Genomic DNA, 8,216 nt, shown 5'->3' with positions numbered 1-8,216 from the left:
ACAGCAGCGGCTGTTTCGGGTGGGTTTGTAGGCGCTATTTTTTGCGCAATAGCGCCTGCAAACCGCCCCAGTGTGAAAGGGGTCTTAGGCCCCCTTCACACTTGTGCAACGTGATCTTGAAGCAATGCCTGTGTGATCTTGAGGTCTATGGATCTCAAGTCCCAGCAAAGTCGGCCCAAAGTAGTGCAGGGACTGCTTTTGAAGTCGCACAGATATGAATGGTAGTCATTGGAAATTATGGGGTACAGCTTGTCAGGGGACATTGCAGTCCCAAGTCGCACAAGTGTGAAAGGGGCCTTAACCTTGGCTATTATGTATCCCTTACCTAATACTACTTAAAGTGATTGTAATGCTTTGATCATTAAAAAAAAATAAAAATAAATAACAAATATATCACACTTACCTCCACTGTGCAGCTCATTTTGCACAGAGTGGCCACGAACATCCTCTTCTGGGGTCCCTCAGCAGCTCTCCTGCCTCCTCCCCACATCAGAAGCGCTCTCCCAAGCCCATCATTTGGCGTCCATAACCGTCGAATGGCCCCGGTGCCCGCGTCATTTGATTGACAGCAGCAGGAGCCAATGGCTGCGCTGCTATCAATCTATCCAATCAAAAGCCGAGATCCCCCTGAAGAGGAAGAGCGCGTCGCCGAATGAAGTTCCAGGGCTCAGGTAAGTAAAACAGGGGGCTGGGGGGTCGGTCACTGCCAGGTGTTTTATTAAGGTGAAAAAACGCGAACCTTTACAAGCCCCTTTAGAGAGGTTGTATACCTGTAAACCAAAAAAAACCTGAAAGGCATAATGACCTAGTATGCACCACATACCGATGCTTATCTTAGAACGAAGTGTCGGCATTGCATCCCGGTCGCTGCTGAGGGAGCTGACATTTGACCCCCCCCCCCCCGGCGTTCCTTCCGGGTTTGCGGCTCCGGGGCTGTGAGTGGGAGACCTTCACTATCTGTAGGTAAAAAAGGGGCATACAACCGCTTTAACCACTTGATGTCCGCGTTATAGCCGAATGACAGCCACAGCGCGGACCTGAATTTCCGGGAGGCCATCATAGGACAGCCTCCCCTGTGCACGCGCCGTGATCACGAGTCACTGAGACTCGGGTGATCACCGATCCGAGTAAGGGGCCGGTCCCGGCCCCTTACCATGTGATCAGCTGTCAGCCAATGACAGCTGATCACATGATGTAAACAAAAGCTCGGTAATCGTTTTTTTTTTTTTTTCTCCTCACGCTGACAGCGCGAGGAGGAAAAAAAAGCCGGTCACCGGCTCATCTGCAAGGGACATCAATCCCGAAGAGGAAGAGGCAATTATGCCTCATCTGTGCCACCTGCCATTGCCACCTATCAGTGCCACCTAGCAGTGCTGCCTATCAGTATAGCCTCATCAGCGTACATCAATGAAGGAGAAAAATTACCTGTTTTAAAATGTTTGTAACAAAATATACAAAAAATAAATTTTTTCTAATTCAGTCTTTTTACATTTTTTTTTTTTTTTTTAACAAAAAATAAAAACCCGCAGAGGTAGGTGATCAAATACCACCAAAAGAAAGCTCTATTTGTGGGAAAAAAATGATAAAAATTCAATTTGAGTACAGTGTTGTATGACCGCGCAATTGTCATTCAAAGTGCGTCAGTGCTGAAAGCTGAAAATTGGTCTGGGCAGGAAGGGGGTTTAAGTGCCCAGTAAGCAAGTGGTTAAAGCGGAAGTAAACCCTGGTGGGGCGTTTGCTGATCTGCCTCCTCTCTGGTGGTACCTGCCATGCAGAGGGGAGGGGGGGGCAGAGCATCAGTCAGAGGGAACGGCAGTAATGGGAGTGTGTGGAAATGATCTATTACCTTCCATCTCACAGCCAACATTCAGCTTGTCAGATTTACTGTCACTCCGGGCAGCTGTAGTTTCTGCGCTAGTGACGGCAGTAAAAGGATTAAAGCTGAAGTTTTTAGTTTTTTGGGATATATCATCATACGTAATCAGGGGAATTCAATAAATTCCTTACAGCGCTTTGGCCTGCGCCACATTTCCTGCTGCCTGTTTTGGTAGCTTTATCAACGTGTGGCAGATTTCGGTAGTTCGTATTAGCACCACTTTTACAAAGTGACAAAATTAATGTGTCCGATTCAGACAAAATGACTTCCAGTTTGTAGATAACAAAACTGGACGTAATTAAGACCAACTATAAGGCTAGGTTCACATCTGTTGAGATTGCGATTGATGCATTTACTAGTGTTTTCATTTTTGAACACACTTTTGTTTTTATGCGTTTTGTCATTTTTTATTTTTTTGTTTTATTTATTTATTTTTGGCTAATAGGAAAGTATGACAGTTCTGGTCATGAAATGCAACTTTACACTCTCTTGCACTCAAGTAGCATCAAAGTTGCACTCCATGAACAGAACTGTCATACTTTCCTATTAGAAGTAAACAAAGAAAACATTTTAAACACAACACTTGCGTTTTTGGTGTGGATTCATTGAAGTCGAGCAAAACGCAATCTGCTGCAGGAAAGAAAAAGTTGAGCACCGGCTGAAAACGCACAGATGTGAACAAGATCTATAGGAAACAATATTAAATGGACTGTAGTGTGTTTTGCAGTAAAAAACGCATAGGTGTAAGCCAAGGGTGAGTTGATGTTCAGAGACAACCAGAGTACCTGTTTCTGTACGTTGTGTGTAACAGGTGGCAGATTTTCTGCTCCCCTCCCTACCTATCACTTGTTGTTAAAGCGGACTTGATAGGTAAGTAGTGTGTTTGAATCCCATCAGACTTTGCCCACCCAGCTTCAGAACTCCCTGCTGCTGTACTGCCTGTGTAACAGTTGAAGCACTAGGCGGAAGCGTTGCAGAGGTCCGTATGGACCTTCAGTCTCAGTGTGCCTCCACATGTGGTGCATGCCCCAGGTCAGGTACATGAATCTGTCGCCTGCACCGACAGTCTTGTGGAGGCATGTTGGAATTCTAAAGAGTGTCTTAGATGCCCTTTATAAATTCCCTTGAGTGAGGGTTAATTGTGTGTATCCCGTTTCCTGCAGGCTGCTGCTCATGTGAAAATCGTTCCTTCGCGCTGCAGGGGTTAGCAGTAGCGTCTGTAAATGATTTGATCAGCTCGCCCTCCCCTTCCTGTCCCCTCTGACGTATACAGGACTCATATTGTCTCACAATGTAATGCATTCTGTGAATGGAGAAGTGGATGAATGACAGGATCTCTCCTGCCGATTCACACACATTGTAACTATTTGCTGTATGTTTTTGTGCCTTAACATGCATTGCGTTAAGGCAGCCCAATCTTTTTAAAAGAGTGCCAGCAAACTACAATGCAATTAAAGCAGGAACTTCACCCAAAAAGAGAATTTCAGCTTGTTTGCATCTCCCCACAGCCACATTTAGCACTTTTTGGGGGGAAGTGGGTACCTGGTTTCGACAGGTACCCATTCCCACTTCCGGTCAGATGTGCCGTAGCAAGCTGAACCAGCCTACTGGGACACATCGCAGGTCCCAGAAGACTACGGGACCATTTTAAGAAGCACAGAGTAACTCGCACATGTGCAGTAGGAAACCAACTGTTAAGCTGCAAGGCTTCACTTCCTCAAGCAAATTGAAGAATCGGCTCAGGTGAGGACATCGCTGGATCCCTGGACAGGTAAGTGTTCCAACAGGCTCATACATATTTACTGCAGCACAATGGCACCGCTGTGCGAAAGCCCGTGCGGGTTCCCCTTTAAAAACAGGCAGAAGATGCGCGTGCGCCGCTGGAGGCACACGCCCGCTGCACGGTGGGGGACCCGATGCACGTGGCCGGCGGGCGCGATCGCATGCACGAGAGCCAGCACAGGCATTTGTGTGTGTGTGCGTGTGTGTGTGTGTGTGTGTGTGTGTGCACACAAATCCCTGTTTTGTCAGGGGAGAGGAGACATATTATTTGTTCCTACTAAGTAGGAACAATGATATGTCTCCTCCCCCAGTCAGTCCAATCCGCTCACAATTAGAACATGCTGAGGGACACACATTTAACACCTTGATTGCCCCCTAGAGTTAACCCCTTCCCTACCAGTGACATTTACACAGTAATCAGTGCATTTTTATAGCACTGATCGCTGTATAAATGTCAATGACCCCAAAAAATGTGTCAAGTGTCCGACCTGTCCGCCGCAATGTCACAGTACCGCTAAAAATCTCTGATCACCGCTATTACTAGTGGAAAAAAAAATAAATAAAAATGCCATAAATCTTTGCCATAGTTTGTAGACGATATAACTTTTTTGCGCAAACCAATCCATATATGCTTGTTGCGTTTTTTTTCTTTTTGTCTTGTATTTGTTACTAAAAAATATGTAGAACAATATTGGCCTAACCTGGAATTGTTTTTTAAAAACATTTGGATATTGGGGGATATTGATTATAGCAAAAAAGTTAAAAATATTGTTTTTTTTTTTCAAAATTGGCATTTTTGTTTTGTTTATAGCGCAAAAAATAAAAGCTGCAGAGATGATCAAATACCACCAAAAGAAAGCTCTATTTGTGGGGAAAAAAAAGATGCAAATTTTGTTTGGGTCCAGCATTGCATGACCGCGTAATTGTCAGTTAAAGTGACGCAGTGCCAAATTGTAAAAAATGCTCTGGTCAGGAAGGGGGTAAAATCTTCCGGGGGTTGGAGTGGTTAGATTTGTATAGTATATGTAGCTGCTGACTTTTTTAATTTTTTTTTTTTTTTGTTTGAGGATGGGAAACCTGGAGCTCCTCTTTAAAATCATGCATAAGCCTTTTTTTCCATCACAATACACACATCTGTGAGCTGTTGTGCACTGAAATTTATGTGCATTGTGATGTTCTTGCAATGTTCATGTGCGATCCAAAATAAATGGCACTGCAGAATGCAAATTACCACAACAAATATGTTTAAATCAGCCTGAAGGTTTTTTTTTAATTTATCTATCAACATCATTTTATCATTTACATTTATTAAGAAATCTAAAAGTTGTGTTTGTATGTGTGTGCATTAATAATGATGTTGGTGTATTTTGATTTGATAAACATTTGTGCAACTGTCATGTACAAAATGAGTAGAGCCATCTTCTACTAGCTCTCAGGTAAAAAAAAAAAAAAAAAAGTGCACTTATTATTTTACTAGGAGTCTGCAGAGCATTGCAATCTCAGGCTCCTGCAGACTCTCAGGACAGCTGTCTGCCCGTACATGCAACATGTTCCAAAGGTGAACTTAGCCTTTAAAGGACAACTAAACCAAGGTATGCTATATTTTGTGACTTTCTGGACCATATATGTGGTGGCTGCATTGGTTTCCAGGATAAGAACCTGTTGATCTTGCTAGAAATACAGCATTCTGTTCAATATTTTTTTTTTTTTTTTTTTTTTTTTAATATCTCCCCACCCCCCCATGTAATCGAATTGTACTAAGGCAGACATGTTTGAAGTTCAATACTTCTGTGAATTGTATTAAAGGGGGGAAAAAAATCCTAAAAATATTTCTAATGCAGGCACCTTATTAAGCTGCCGTATATATTTTTATATTTTTTATTTTGGGTTTAGATATACTTTAACTCCGTAAGATTTTACCCCATTCACAATTTCCGCACTTTGCTACTTTTTATACATTAAGATGAAAAACCTTCTTTGCTGCAGCCACCCCCCCCCTTTTTTTTTTTTTTTTTTTTTTTCTTACCTGATCCAGCGATGAGCGCAGAGGCTCCAGCTCCTGTCTCTCTCATCATTGAACAGGTTGATAGCAGTAGGAGCCATTGGCTCCCACTGCTGTCAATCAAATCCTGTGACACGGTAGCAGGGGGCCATCTATGTCAATGGATGCAGCAGCAGGGACTCGGGAGCGAGCCCGCACGGGTGCCCCCATGGAAAGCGGCTTCTTGGGGGCACCCGATAAAGAGGAGGATGGGCGACCCCAGAAGAAGAGGATCTGGACTGGTCATGCAACGGTGTACCCAAACAAAATTTATATCATGTTTTTTTTTCACACAAATGGAGCTTTCTTTTGGTGGTATTTGATCACCACTGGGTTTTTCATGTTTTGTGATTATATATGAAAAGAGATTAAAAAAAAAACTTTCTGCTATAAAACATATCCAAGAAAAAAATAAACCGATTTTCTTCATGCATTTTGGCCAAAATGTATTCTGATACATGTTTCTTGATTAAAAAAAAAAAATCCCAATGAGTGTATGCTGATTGGTTTGCGCAAAAATTATAGCGTCTACAAACTATATGGGACTGCAATATTGCGTCAGACAATCTCACAATGACTGGCAAACGGGAATGAATTGACTAACTGCCACTGACATCACCAGTGCCATTATTACAGTAATCGGTGCTAAATATATACACTGTCACTGTTCTAATGACACTGGCTGGGAATGTGTTAACATCTAGGAAAATCAAGGGGTTAAATAAGTGCCTAACTATATGTAATCTGTATACAGTGTGCTGCTTTTTACTAATGATCTCCCCGTTTCTCATCCCTGCATTGCAGGGATGAGAAACTGACAGATCCCTCCTTGTGTACACAGCTACGTGCTGAATTTTAACACAGAGCTCTCGGCTGTGAATGTACACAGCCGATCACGTTACAAGCGTGAATCATTGGCTGGGACTTGCTGACAGGCTCCCGCTGTGCACAGTTACCACAGAAGCTGGCTGGGGGTGCTCATCCGCGCACCCTGCCTGGAAGTAGGCAGCGACTTACTAGTACATCGCTTTGCCTACAGCAGGCGCTCGTCTGCAGTACATTAAGGGCGTTCCTTAAGTGGTCAAGGTCTTGTTCACATGGGGTGTATCAATGCATACCCTGTGCAAGAGCCACGTTTAACTGCATGCAACAGCTGCATGGACATGACCGTATGCGTGGTATGCATTGATACGCCCCTTGTTAACGAGACCTCAAAGTGTATCTAAACCCAAAAGAAAAAAATATAAGTACGTATAAACTGCAGCTGCAGCTTACTAGTGCTTAAAAATGTGGCTAATTTAGTTTTTTATTTATTTTTTTTGTTTTTTTTTCCCTTTTTTTTTATATTCACAGGATTATTTTGTGATTTCCACTTTACTTCAAACATGGGAAAAAACAAAGTAAAAGCAACCCTGTTCCTCCACACATACACCCCAGGCAGTGATTAAAAAAAGAAAAAGCAGCTCAGGCTGCTATATTCCTCTTCAGCTCCTGAAAGTGCTAGTTGCTTAGCTGGTTTTCTTGATCCACCTCAATTTCAGTTACTTCGGTAACAAGAAAATAAAAAAACCTAATTTAAGTGTTTGGGATCAGAGGGAAATCTGATAGTTTTGTCAGTGAATTGAGCAGATGATCCATTGAGCTCATCCATGTCACTTTTTTTTTTTTTCTTTTTTCCTGACCATTCATGCAGGTGACTATCCCCAGCAGAGACACAGAAAGCAATAAAAACCTAAATCTGTCCAATCCACATAGAAACACCCCCCCCCCCCAACATGATTCTAAAGGAAAGAAAAAAAATAACAAACATGTTCTACTTACCTGTTCTGTGCAATGGCTTTACACAGAGCAGACCCGATCCTCCTCCTTTTTGGGTCCCCTGCCAGCAGTCATGGCTCCTGCCGATTGCCCCCCAATAGCAAGCCTCTTGCTCTGGGACACTCTAACTGACTTTGTCCACAGCCATGCTCTGTGTGTCCATTCACCCACAGAGTGCGGCTTGACCCCGCCCCGCTCTCTTATTGGCTCACTGGCTGTGATTGACAGTAGCAGGATCCAATGGCTCCCACTGCTGTGAGAGCCAATAAGGAGGGAGAGCCGCTGCTCTCATGCACATCGCTGATTGGAGATGGGGCTCAGGTAAGTATAAGGGGGGACTGGGGAGGGAGCTGCACCCAGAAGGTTTTTTTTACCTTAATGAATAGATTGCATTAGGGTAAAAAAAAAAAGTGAGCCTTTGCAACCACTTTAAGGAGTTTATGGCCAGCAGTAATACCACAAAGCTCGCTCAAATGGATAGCCAGCACACCCAAAAAAGTGAACTCCAAAGATCCATGTTTGAATTTTGGGCCCCTTGCACACGTTGTTTAGCTTTAGCTTTCCCTGACAGGGTCCTAAATGCTGGTACTACTCGGTACAGCATTCAGCCCCTTCCAGCCACAGCCTACCTTAGACTTTGATAGGCTCTCATCTCACCTCCCCCCCCCCCCCCCCCCCGGAAGTCCATAGGTCCAATGT

The 8,216-nt window shown here is 43.6% G+C and overlaps 1 protein-coding gene across 10 annotated transcripts in view; it reads left to right on the top strand.

Annotated features, from left to right (window-relative positions):
• MAST3 (microtubule associated serine/threonine kinase 3) overlaps positions 1–8,216 on the top strand; it is a 368,908-nt gene that overhangs the window by 215,016 nt on the left and 145,676 nt on the right. The window lies entirely within an intron of this gene.

The sequence above is a fragment of the Aquarana catesbeiana genome, linkage group LG01 (genome assembly GCF_042186555.1).
Source record: "Aquarana catesbeiana isolate 2022-GZ linkage group LG01, ASM4218655v1, whole genome shotgun sequence".
NCBI classification, from domain to species: domain Eukaryota; kingdom Metazoa; phylum Chordata; class Amphibia; order Anura; family Ranidae; genus Aquarana; species Aquarana catesbeiana.
Note: the sequence above shows the minus strand (reverse complement) of the source record. Positions and strands in the feature narration are given on the sequence as shown.